The following is a 14,537-nucleotide window of genomic DNA, read 5'->3' on the forward strand; positions in this document are numbered from 1 at the left end:
GTCAAGATAACAAAGATTTATATGTTGGTAAAGCCCTTTTTGTTTACTTATTGCATATTGTAGTATTTATGTTTTAGATAGACGTGGGCCTATCGGAAAAATCACTATTCTATTCACCTATATATTGGGTTGATATTGTGTATATAAAAAAATTATCTTTAATGTAGACGATCTTACATGGCAGGGTATTTGTAAATCTCAACAACAAAAGGGAAACAAGTACAAATCTGAGAGTACTCACAGTTACTGGTAGCTAGTTCAAAGCCAATAACAGCTAATTATAAAAAATATTATGTATCCAAGACTTAAATAACAGTCAGTATACAACTTACATCCAATTATAAGTGAAAAAAACGCTATTTACTGTAACAGTCAGAGAAAGCATTACCTAGTGCAATGCCAAAATATAGGTATCGGCAGATTGTAGAAAGCAGTTATCAAAGGTATCAGGCTTATAATTAAATACGCCAGACGCGCGTTTCGTCTACATATACTCATCAGTGACGCTCAGATCAAAATAGTTAAAAAGCCAAACAAATACAACGTTGAAGAGCCTTCAGGACCCAAACATCCAAAACGTTTAGCCAAGTACTGTTAAGGTTATCAATGTCTGTAGAACCGTGAATTTGCACATGTATTTGTTGATAACAATAATATTAACTTGATTATAATTTAATGAATAAAAAATCAATATGTTTGCCAATAAAAAACAATATTCAAAGGTCTAATCACAGGGTTTAGTTTGTAACTTAACAAGTTAATGTGAAGAATCGATATTTTTTCCCAGATCGTAAACTATCCAAATTTCCGGACTCGGTAAACAACATCTAAGTAAAAATTAGGATTTTCTATCCCATGTGAAATACATTTTTAACAGGTACTGTCAAACTTCCCAACCAAATCTTGGTATATATGAAAGAATTTACAGTTAAAATTATTTGTGGTAACGAATACCCGCCAAACTTATTTTATATAATAAAAGCACAAATCACTGCACGTGTGACTACTCAACTTAAAAGGACTAACAGATCGTGCTGTTTATCGAAGGCAATTAAATATGTTTTAATAAAGAAAGGATTTTTATTAGTCAGGAATTTGTTATTGTTACTTTATATAATAAAAAAAATCAGGACAATGATGTGTTATGTATGCTTTATGTTTTAGAAGTATTCGATTGTACATTTTTAAAAATGAAGTCAATTGATGACAGGAGTCAAATGATGACAGAATCATCTTTTTATGAAACTTACAAAGGGAGATAATCCAATTTAAACCATGTGCCATCGTCCATTTTACTAATAAAATTGAGAATGGAAATGAGGAATGCGTCAAAGAGGCAACAACCCGACCAAAGAGTAGAACACAGCCGAAAGCAACTACTGGGTCGTCAACACAGCGATAAAATCCCGCACCCGGGGGTGGGCTTCAGCAGACCCAAGAAGAAAAATGTGTACTAGTTCAGTGAAAATGGACGTCATGTTATCCATTATACTTTAGCATACTGACGCCAAGTATAATTTATTGGAAGGAAGTTTATTATACCTTTAAAATTCATTGTGTAATTTACTTAATATGGCACAGGACAACGACATCGATATCAAGAAATATATTTACAATTACAATGACGATTTGTTTGTATGTGCAGGTAAAAAGAATTATTGTTTCACAATTTCGACAAGCCTGGTTGTCTCATTTATTACATTCACAATGTGTTTTATCCATTCCGTTTCTTCATCTACTGGCAGGTTTATTTTTTGTTCAAATAACTTTCCTTTGAATATACTTTACTGGTTTTCTTTCAATAGTGTTTTGGTTACAATCAAGTCGATTTTGTTTCATCTTCTATCATCTTGTCTGAATTGGCCATAAAAATGAACTACACATACGGAGTTTTAAAAATTGTGTCCATTTTACATTTCAGGTAAATGAATAAAAGAAACAAAGTTTAGTATGAAACGATAATTTTGATATTGATATCATTTGAAAAGTCTCAAAAATAAAATTGTTACATTAATGTCTTGTTATGAAATTCGTCTATTTTTTTGGCTTTTCGTTTGGGTAAAGCTTTTACTGTTGGTAAAAAGAAATGTTCGGTTTTTTTCCCGTCAGTCGTTATTTATCTTTTCGTAAAATACCGAATAAACAACATGTACTACACATTTATAAAACAGAATATAATCGAACATCCAGCGTATTGACTAAACAGCATTGACTTTGCTTCAAAGAATATGTAAAAAAAAAAAAAAAAAAAAAAAAAAAAAAAAAAATGAGATACTACAAATGACACAAAAAATATACTCAGTCACAGAAGATTTGTTACATATCAAACTGACCGTTTCATTTAGAATTCTATTAAAAAGAAAAATATATATTCGTAAGACGGCAATCCAGTTTATTCAGTTTAACATTAAATAGAACATTATCGGATAATATAATTGTGAATATATTCGTCCTGAAATATAACATGTTTAACACTGTATGTATGTGCCTGTGGTTGTCGTTTGTTGATGTGTTACATATTTGTCTTTCATTCATTTGTTTGTATATAATTAGTTATCAAAAGTACCAGGATTATAATTTTATACGCCAGACGCGCGTTTCGTCTACATAAGACTCATCAGTGACGCTCAGATCAAAATAGTTAAAAAGCCGAATAAATACAAAGTTGAAGAGCATTGAGGATCCAAAATTCCAAAAAGTTGTGCCAAATACGGCTAAGGTTATCTACTCCTGGGGTAAGAAAATCCTTAGTTTTTCGAAAAATTCAAAGTTTTGTAAACAGAAAATTTATAAAAATGACCATATAATTGATATTCATGTCAACACCGAAGTGCTGACTACTGGGCTGGTGATACCCTCGGGACGAAACGTCCACCAGCAGTGGCATCGACCCAGTGGTGTAAATAGTTATCAAAAGTACCAGTATAAATAAGGCCATAAGCTTTCTCATTTGCATTGTTTTACATTTGTCATTTCGGGTTCTTTTATAGCTGACTATATGGAATGGGCTATGCGCTTTGTTCAAGGCCGTACGGTGACTAATAGTTGTTAATTTCTGTGTTATTTTGTGTCTTGTGAAGAGTTGTCTCATTGGCAATCATACCATGGATATTCAATTTAAAGTAGAGATAGTTTTCATTAGAATGTTCGCTGCTATGCCAAGTATCACGACAAATCATCAATATCAAAGGAGACAGTAAAGTATGTTCAAATATGAAGATTGGTGTAATTACTCAAAGTGATTCAATATTAACGTTGAAAAGTATATGAAAATACATGTTCCAAAGAGGAAATTAAGTATGATTTATGGGCGAAACATCTCATCTCCATAAACATGATGCAACAAACAAAACTCAATATCACACAATGTTATCAAATGGTGCACTGTCCTCTATGAAATGTGCCTTCGTGTTCTCATTGTGCTGTGAATTACATTTTGGAACTCAAAAATGCAGCAAAGCATAGAATGCAAGGCCTTCGTAAAACTTATTCAAGTCAAATGGAAACCCCATACTATGTCTAAAATGCCTCTACCAAAAGATTTATAACGAATTGTTATAATTACTTTGTAGTTGTTGAACTGAAGTCACAATAATACATACCTTTATGATTAGTAATTTAACTAGATTGAAATATACGCGAAATCACAGTACACTAGCTGACAATGTATGTTCATTGAATCTAAAGTTTACAGTATTTAAAATAAACATGTAAGCAATCACGTAATTGAAAAGTGAAGAAGTAATATGGAAAACTGATATATTTTACCTTGTATGGGGAATTCATTCCAATAGTTATGTCTGCCATCTTTTTTTATTTCTTGCGATCGGCTGTTTTAATTCTTGTTTTATATATGTATTACTAGAACATGAAATCGCGGGTATGTTCAAGTAATACATATATTTGATACAACGCATTGTTGGGTAAAAGTCAAATCAAATTAAAAAATTGCTACGCTTCAAACATGAAATAAATGATAGAATTGAGAATGGAAATGGGGAATGTGTCAAAGAGACAACAACCCGACCAAATAAAAAACAACAGCAGAGGGTCACCAACAGGTCTTCAATGTAGCGAGAAATTCCCGCACCCGGAGGCGTCCTTCAGCTGGCCCCTAAACAAATATATACTAGTCCAGTGATAATGAACGCCATACTAATTTCCAAATTGTACACAAGAAACTAAAATTAAAATAATACAAGACTAACAAAGGCCAGAGACTTGGGACAGGCGCAAAAATGCGGCGGGGTTAAACATGTTTGTGAGATCTCAACCCTCCCCCTATACCTCTAGCCAATGTAGAAAAGTAAACGCATAACAATGAAATAAATGAAACTGCTTATAGACCATTAGTATTCTAATAAAATGCGCTTCTATGACAATCCATCAGTGCTTTTCCTTTTGAGAGCCCCATTAGCATGCCCATGGTAGGATTTGAATCTCGTATAAATGACTAAGGCTCATTTGAGGGGTGGTCTGAGAGGTCTTAAACCGAAATCCCGGGCTTAAAACATGAAATCCCGAGTTGCGTATTTTAACGAAATTGATACCCCGACATCCCGAAATTAAAAAAAAAAATTTCCCGCATCCCGTAAAGATCAATCCCGAAATCCCAAGCTTAAAAGCACCCGATCCCGACGTCCCGAATAAGTCCTGCCTCCCTCTAATATCTACCTTACTTTCATTTTGGCCACAAATCACTACTTTCACTTTCAACAATAAAGGACAAGGTATGATAAGGGCTATTTTTGGCCCCCTCTCCAAATAAGTTTAAATTGATATCAATGATGGTCTTAGTGTAGGCACTTGAAAAAATAATGATTTTATTGTGTTCCGGTGAAAGGAAGGTTGCCTAGCAACGGTTTTTATTAAGAATGAAAATTATCACATATTAATTGCTTTATCAGTAAAAATTTAAATATTTGCACATGATATTGTTTGTCCAAGAAGAACTTGAAGTCACAAATGAAAATACCCTTTGATTTTGTTTATTATATGCTTAAAAACAACCTTGGCAACAGAAATGTTGCCTAGCAACGGTTAAAAAATTGGTGCTTGCCCCTCTTAAGTATGAATTAAGCTGTTGTTTGAAGATTTTTCTTTCCATTTGGTGTTTCATTCCAATATTTTTTCATATACATCTTTTTTTATTCTTTTAAATACAAATTCCGTATTGAGCATAGCAACACAAGTGTTGTTTAGCAACAGCAAAACATGTTTGAATTAAAGCCAACTACAAATCAATAAGCCATTTTATTGAACAAATTAAATTGAATGCAATGCAGATTGTCTGTTTGTGAACATGTTTAGTTAGAAATGAAAACTTAGTTCAATTGTAGGTCACTACACGCTGATCAACAACTAAGTTACATAACAAGTGCATATCAACCATGCAATAATAGGTTCTTTATATTTTTATAAGTATGAGCTTAGTTATTTTTTAAGAATATACTTCCTAATACGGTGTTACACTATAATATAAACATCTAGATTATCATTATTTTTTGGACGAATTCTATATCGAGTATAGAATCCCACATCTTGCTAAGCAACATCAAACATTTTTTTAAATTGTAGACCACTACAAAATCTTTGTTTCAATGTGAAAGTCTTTTCATGAAAACAAGAATATATAGGATTTAATAATTTGAGATGAGTTTGAACAGCTTTTAAAGATACTTAACAGTTAATGGAACGAAAGAGACGTGACTTGTTCCACTTAAAGACATTGTGTGGAATAAAATGTCTAATCCAGGCAATTACGATTTAATATGATGTAGGGGTTGGAATGTGTCATCTGCATGGGTACAAAACCTATGGTGAATTAGAAACGACTTATCAAGGCAAAAAAGGGGTGTGTATAAATCATTTTTGGAGTTATTAACGAGGCATTAATTGACCTAAGAAAATAAGCCTATTGTGCAGTAAAGAAACTGGCATAGCCTGTAAGAACATATATAGTTTAAGGGTTGGACAATCATTTAACCATGAAAGTTAAAGGTCAATTAATTGGACCTTGAGATCAACGGTAAATGTCATAATGATATTAAAATTGAGAATGGAAATGGGGAATGTATCAAAGAGACAACAACCCGACCATAGAAAAAACAACAGCAGAAGGTCGCTAACAGGTCTTCAATGTAACGAGAAATTCCCGCACCCGGAGTCGTCCTTCAGCTGGCCCCTAAACAAATATATACTAGTTCAGTGATGATGAACGCCATACCTAATTTCCAAATTGTACACAAGAAACTAAAATTAAAATAATACAAGACTAACAAAGACCAGAGGCTCCTGACTTGGGACAGGCGCGAAAATGCGGCGGGGTTAAACATGTTTATGAGATATCAACCCTCCCCCTATACCTCTAGCCAATGTAGAAAAGTAAACGCATAACAATACGTACATTTAAAATTCAATTCAAGAGAAGTCCGAGTCTGATGTCAGAAGATGTAACCAAAGAAAATAAACAAAATTAGACTGTTATGATATTTGAGTCATGGCTATACACTGTATGCCAAATATCATAAGTCAATGTATAAAAACTAAATAAGTGTAGACCGGGACAAGTGTGTATGAGAATAAAATTCCAAAAAAAGAAGAAGAATAGTTATGTTTTTGAAGTATACTGATATTTCTTTATGAAGATAACTTCACATGAAAAACATTCCTAAGCTTGAAAACATGTTTGTTTGAAAATAATCATCTGTAAAGTTAAATTAAAGGGTGCTTGAAATTTCCTGAAGTTTTGTCAATGGGGGGCACATATTCGCCGTTTTTACACATCTATTTAAAACCAAATAAATGCAGCTTTTTGTAATATTTATCAAATAAATTTCATTATAGATGAACAGCAGACATTTCAAAGGTGTAAAAAACAGAAATTTAGGCCAATCAGTCAAAAAATTACTAAGAAAAAAATCTTTGAAAATCCTGTTTTTCATTCAGGAAATTGACCGAAAATTGTTGTCCGTTTTTCGATCTTTTGCAGTTAGTGCCGTAATTTTGTTAAAGTTTACAAAATAATCATATTTGTTATAAAATTATAATTTATCGGCATATTTTCTTCCATTTCAGCCATCCTTTGAAGTGTTTATACCTCAAAATCATAAAACGGCGAAATTGTGTCCCCGGCGAATATGGGCCTCCCACTCTATGTTGCAAAAGTTATTTCTTTTGGGTGGATGTGTATGTTTAAGCGCGGATTCATATAAGATGGATTCTTACAGTATGCACCCTTTTATTAATTCATTGTACAATAATTTAATAAATATAATAAATGAATTAAAACGCCTGATATCGTGGGTTCTGACACCGGCCTGGTCAAACTTAAGACTTAAAAAATGGTATTTGCTGATTTCCGTTAATCAATTTGCATTAAGGGGTAAGAACAAAAACTAGTTGGATCGGAGTGTGAAGTTAGGGTAATATGTCTTCAAACGGACTGTAACCTTTTAAGGTATAGCACAATAAAAATTAATGAAACAAACAACCCATGCAGCAACATGATGTCCAAAAGTTAGCACTTTGTGTAAACATGAATTATTATTGAAATAGTAACTTTTATTAACTGTTAACAAAACTGTATATTGTTTGCAAAAACTACGGATAATATATTCAGGAATAAATAACCTTTATTCACAAAAAAAAAAATCGGAATTTTGAGCCTTTTTAATATGGTCATTTGACATTTTTTATTCGACCGTCACTGATGAGTCTTTTGTATGCGAAACACACGTCTTACAAGCAAGATATCTTTAATTATGATGCGTTTTATTCCTTTCATATTCAATACTCATTTTATTTTCTTTGACCTGTAAATATCTGATTAAAAATAAAAGAAGCTTTTATTCTTTTGAATATGTTTAAATTCATTATACATGTAGTGCAGTTATTTTAGAAGAAATACGAAGTCGCGTTGTCGTCAAGATAGAACAACGGGAAGGCAGGTGACAATTACAAATAATAAGTCCAATAAATTCAACACCATGACCAAAAAAATGTTAACTCAAGATACATAATTTAGATCATAAAAGTGTTGGATAGTTTTGTTTAATCTTGATTATTGTTACACTTACACAATTAACTAATTAAAATTGTCACATGGTGTCTACTTATGTGATATGAATAACAATGTATGTTATTATTCACAGTCCTGTAGTTTATTTTCGCCATCTGTATTTTTATTAAATGATTGTCTAAAATATTAACTTGGCATGCCATACTTGGTAGAAATGCGGACGTGAAAGAAAGCACTTTTCACAAAAGTGTCAACGGAGATTAAAACATTCCAGGGCGACGATTTTGTCAATTATGAAACAAAATACGTATATATGCACTTTTTGAGTATGAACCAGTTATTATATTCATTCACAATTACGTTCCTAGTATTTCTCTGAAGTTTATCACAGTTCCGTCTAATTTTGGGTCATATTTCGACGGTCTGCTAAAATGTCACTTTAAATTCAAGAATAATGATTAAAGGAATATCCTGTTTTCCTGTCTCAAATATGTTTATTTTTCTTCCTAAAAAAACTAGCCATTATTATAGCGTAGCAAGAATACATTTCCGTCGTCGGATCTAGTAAATACCGGAAATCATCTCCGGTCCGCAGTTCGGTTAAAAATTTCGATGATTCAATGAAAACAACGACGATTTTTTGTCACTTTTTTGAATTTTTAACTATGAGCGTACTTACGACCCACTAAAATATTTGAACTGCATCAACATTTATGTTCAAGGAATGCCTGGTATAAATATGATCGTGGGTCGTAGGTACGCTCATAGTTTAAAATGCAGAAAAAGGTTTGGAAACTGCCATTTTTCTGCCCTTTTCCAGAATCTTGAGGTCTTTACAGCAACAGGGCATGAATAATATCAACGGAAGTTGAAAAATCTATTGATGTTTACAAAAATATAGGTTTTAAACTTTAAAAATAATGTATTATATTTAATAGCAAGTCACTTTTAATTTGAACGAAATTAGGGGGCCGTTCTCTGATGCTTATCGTACCTTGTCCTTTGTATTCCCCATTTATGGGAATTATGTTTTCTAGTCTGTTCGTCCATCCGTTCGTTCGTCCGTCCTTTTGTCCGGCTTCAGGTTAAAGTTTTCACTTTTAACAATAACTTTTTATGCCCCATTTATGGGAGTTATGTTTTCTAGTCTGTTCGTCCGTTCGTTCATTCGTCCGTCCGTCTGTCCCGCTTCAGGTTAAAGTTTTTGTCGAGGTAGTTTTTGATGAAGTTGAAGTCCGCCCAACTCGAAACTTAGTAGATATGTTCCCTATGATATGATCTTTCTAATTTTAATGCCAAATTAGAGATTTTACCGCATTTCACGGCGGCCCACTAATCATAGTAAATGATAGTGCCGATGTGGCATCCGTATACTATGGACACATTCTTGTTTCCACATGTTTTACTTATTTCAATATATATGCAACTGGTATGACCCCTAAAATAATAAATTTTTCAGAAAAAAGTAGACAGAATATAGAGAGTCTCTGTATATTATAGTAGTATAATCGTGGATTAATCGAACACATAATTGTCTCTAAGGAGGTATAATAGTTGTGGTTCTTGCGATCTAAAAACCATGATATGGAGAACGCTCTGATTGGCTTATTCATTTTTCATTTTTGTAATCTATCATACGATTGGTTGTTCTTATGCATGTTTAAAACCGGAAGTCTTATCTATGGCTAAAATTCAGTGTGATAACGGAAACAATATCCGGACACCTATTTTGTAGTTTTTCTCCCAAAATAACTCAATCTGAATAATCAAAAGAATGAATGACAAATGCGACTATGCATGTTACCTAAAGAACACACAGGCATGATGATTTATTTTTTGTGGAAGGAAGAGAAGCGACACACAAAATGAGGTCTTCTCGTTTAACAGTATAGATAAGTTTGACAAAGACACTAAATATACATTTAATATTGTTCATCGTAGAAACTTTCCACTTCGAATATATAGGGACATGTCAAGATAACTAAGATTTATATGTTGGTAAAGCCCTTTGTGTTTACTTATTTCAAATTGTAGTATTTATGTTTAAACAGACGTGAGCATATCGGAAAAATCACTATTTTATTTACCTATATATTGGGTTGATATCGTGTTTATATTTTAAAGGAAGACTAACTTACATGTAAATATATAAGTAAGAATATGTATGATTTCAAATAAGCCAATTCTCGACCAGAACTATAGGTCATCGTACGGCCTTCATCAATGAGCAAAACCCATAGCGCATAGTCAGCTGTAGAAGGCCTGCTACGACAAAACTAAACCGACTCAAACGAGAAATATAACGGCCTGATTTATATGTATAAGATATAAAGAAAATATTCAAACCCCACCAGTCGAAGGGAAAATAAAAACGCTATGACAAGATGTAGGCTGTAACAGTTTGTGGATTTCCAAGTACTTTTTGAGGTCATCCACCGGCGTGGTGCATTGTTAGTTTGAATAAAACAGGATTTTACATAAAAATAATATCATTTAGTCAGTTCAGATGTGGAAATGACTACATTGTTTTATAAGTACCAAGGAAGTGTTTATTTTATTGGCATACAAGTTTTAATTTCCTTTCAAAATTTTAATGTATTAAATTCAAATACTTCCTGACAGATATTAACAATTACTAATTTGGATAGTATATAGTCGTCGATAGACTAACAATGTCCTCCCTTAGACGACGCACAGAAAGTACAACAAATATCTTAGACGACAATGACACAAACATTTGGACAAATAGACAAAAAAAAATAAGAGGATATTTACAAAAATCCTTTATTGTTAATACAATATTATTAGTCGCTCTTGTGGTTTTACTCATCTTTAAAGTAGGTCTTTATGAAAAAGACAAAAAGACATTAAAAGATAATGAAGTGTCGTTCGGGACAACAAATTCTAACAATGGTGTTTGTATACCTTGTGACTCCCTAGGATCCACTGTCAAAGCTAATGATACTTTATTTGACAGCATCAGTCGTACGGGTGATGGAGGGAAAATATGCTGCTACAAAGATCAGGAATACATGCAGAAAATGATTTCACGGGTATGTAACATATATGTGTAAAATCCTTTCGAGCAAAATACATTTCTGATTTTTCTAATTGTGTAATTACAAATATTTTGTTCATACACAGGACGAGAGCAAATCAAACATATAAAATATTTCTGCAAAGGGTGTCCGTCGGGATAAAGGGGGGATTTTTACTGACACAGGAAAAAACCGAGGATCATGTTGTATATTTTATATTTAAATGGGCAACTTACGTAACCATCATACAGTTGTCAAGAAGAAATTCTTAAACGTGCAATACACGTTGCACTTCCAGGAGCACCTCCTATATGTGGCATCAGATTTTAAGTCCCCATATCAACCGGCGTATTAATACACTTCTCTCAAATGAAGCCAAAGGGAACTTTGCCACTTGCAAAGGATTTGGAACTAGGTGCCGACCTCTATATCGTCGGATATCGACAGTATAATTTATTTTGGGGTCAACCTACTGCCTCGGTTAACATCCTCAATGTACCCCTTTTGTTTAATCTTATAGACCCAAACAAAGGAGTTTATTGGATCAATCTCTGTTCCTAGAAATCAAACGTATACAACCAATACTCAATATGTCAAGGCATCCAACACTAGCTAATTTGTTGTTGTCTTATTTTTTTTATGTATAGATGATGGATCCAATGATAACAAAACCAGCCTTGGATATTGGTAAGTAAAATATTAAATCTTAGAATGTAAATGCACGTTTTTGTTTAATTACCTGTAATGGCCATAGACCATAACCAAGCTTTAACAAGTACATTTATTTAGTTAAATTGTGTCTGTACATCATGGCATAACATTGTAACTCTTCGTACTACATATATATAGGAAATAAGGACAAATAGTTTGTGTTATATTCAATAAAGCAAAGATGGCACATGGTTAAACTTTTTAGAACATAAGAAAGTGATTGTAAAAATATTAATATTTTTTGACGTTTTATCACAAATCTCAGGAATTTTTTTAAGGTTTTTCTAAAGAGTACAAGTTTACACCTCATCTTTTTTTTTTTTGCATTCGTAAGAAGCTGTACAATAAAACATAAAGTATGAAAAAAGCTTCCAAACATTGTTCGGCTAATAATATTTTGTAGAATATGATCCGAAAATTCATTTTAATTTTATAAAGATACTGAAAACAAATCTGTATGCCAATGTATTTACAAAAAATACGCAATTCGACCTTGTTTTTTAAAGGTGTCAAATAAAAGACATCCGAGCATAAAATCGCAAAGCAATGCGTATATGTAAAAAAAGGGTAAATATGTATACCATTCCAATAAAATTGTTTGGTATATCAACAGCCAATAAAACCTTTCAGTGTACGTTTTATTGTGCTCATACCGTATACTGTAATGGAAATTAATAGGAAAAGTATACATTAACATTACAGATTATGTGATTGAAAGAAAGATTAAATGGTGGAGCACCAGACCACATTCTATCCACATGTATTTAGATTTGAACTCGCTGACAGGTATTTGATTTATCATTTTGTTCTAATTGGATAATGAATAGAAAATAATTGTCACGTGAAAGTAAAACCGAAAAAAATAACATCACACCCTCACTTAAAAGTTGCAGTGATTTTGTTAACTGAGCCCGTACATTAAGAAACAATACATATAAATTTGTCAAACCTTTATATAAACTTATCCAAAATAGTTATAAAATCCTTGGCATAGTTTTTTATCGGTACTTTCATTGATGTTGTTATTAATTTATAAATTAATGAATTAATGAATAAAAATAAAAACAAAATGAGTATTCCTAAACAATTATGAACACTTAAAGTCTACAACCTTCGGATACTTATATTTTGCGTTGTACAAAGTCATATTTTCTCAATCCTCTTTTACTCGTTCAATTTAGGAAGTCACGTTAAAAAATGAGCGAAGGGGAGTTTTTAGTAATAATGGTGCTTTTCTTTCAATCAGTTTGCGATTAACATGTCCACCTGACAGAGGTTACGTGGCTCTGGAGTTATTTTCAGTGTTTGAAGATCAATGATAAGAGAAGATGTGAGGAATACGTCAGTCATTGGGGAGCAATTAAATAAGAAACAAATAACCAAAAGACTTTCAGAGGGCACCACTCCAACATCAAAAATATCTCTTACAATATTGCAAGTTCTAAATTATTCCGAGTGAACAACATAATCATAAAAATTCATCGACAGCTATATATATGGGATCATAGCAGCCATCTATACCTTATTCTGGAAATTAAAGAAAAAACAACATCAAGATCACATAATAAAGTATACCCACTGATGAAGTTCAAGGGATAACCACAAAAAAAGGTCCATGCATAATAAATAGGTGGTGAGGTTGTATATAAATCGCAATATCTCCGTTTTTTAATCCCGATTATTATACTTGAAACGTCACAAGAAACTGGTGTCACCTAACGTTACTCTCTGGAAGACGTTATCCTAAATAAAAACGTTAAGAATGCACGTTTTTCAGATGGTTTTCTAAAATTAACGGATTTTATGAGCGAAATTTATGAACTTTAGATTCATGTTTTCTTAGATAAAATACTAAGCTTTTTTACATTAGTTTATATTCTCCGCTATTTTCAGGAACGAATCTTGCGTGGACGTATAAGTATGACCACCTAGGAACAGCACATAGAAACGATGTGACCTACAATGAAAAAAATCATAGCATTGAAATAGTAGAAACGAATATTTATTTCGTCTACTCTGCCATTACCTTTGATTTTGGGGATGTTACTACTGTTGGGTTATATCGGCATAAGATAAAGCAATGGCTTAAGCTTCTACCAAAGACTGAACGACAACCTTTACTGCGAAGTAGATTTGGCGGATCTTCAGAAACAAGAAGAGTGTATACTAGTTTTCTTTGTGGAACTTTTAAACTTGATAGTGGTCTCGTTGTGCAGAGCGAAATTTCTCCTGAGGCAATCAAGCATGTTAAAAAATCAAAATATGCGAATTATTTTGGACTTTTCAAAATCTGAAAACTGATACAAGTATTACCCGATATGAGGATATTCAGTTGAAAGTAAACAATAGAAATGGAACTCTTAATTCTAGAAGGTACAACATGTCCAAGTTGGCATATCTGGATTGTTAACATACGATTTCGTGGCCTTTAAAATTTTAAATACATGTGTATACTTTTTATGTTTGTATCTTACACATTTTATGCTCTAGTTATTGTATGGAGCTACAAGATATTATACATTTTTTAAATTCAATACAAATTATTACAAAACATTCGCTGACGTTTGGATCAACTCATTTTGCATATGGAAAAAAATGTATTGAAAAACATCCAAGGAAAGATAACAGATTGATCTGTTAAAAGCATCTCTCCCCCGGAAACACAATTTTGGAAATAATCCTGAAAATGGTAAATAATCTTATCGTGAAGAGAGAGTCGGATACAGAATTTTATTTCCGGGTGTGTTTCAGTAATCTGTCATTAAAAC

The 14,537-nt window shown here is 32.5% G+C and overlaps 1 long non-coding RNA gene across 1 annotated transcript; it reads left to right on the forward strand.

Moving 5' to 3' along the window:
* Positions 1-10,599: 10,599 nt before the first annotated feature.
* Positions 10,600-14,324, forward strand: LOC143068071 (uncharacterized). The gene is made up of 4 exons (XR_012976109.1): positions 10,600-11,073; positions 11,706-11,745; positions 12,472-12,555; positions 13,663-14,324. It is a non-coding gene; the product is annotated as an uncharacterized LOC143068071 (long non-coding RNA).
* Positions 14,325-14,537: the final 213 nt, after the last annotated feature.

This window comes from Mytilus galloprovincialis, chromosome 3 (assembly GCF_965363235.1).
Source record: "Mytilus galloprovincialis chromosome 3, xbMytGall1.hap1.1, whole genome shotgun sequence".
In the NCBI taxonomy this organism is placed as follows: Eukaryota; Metazoa; Mollusca; class Bivalvia; order Mytilida; family Mytilidae; genus Mytilus; species Mytilus galloprovincialis.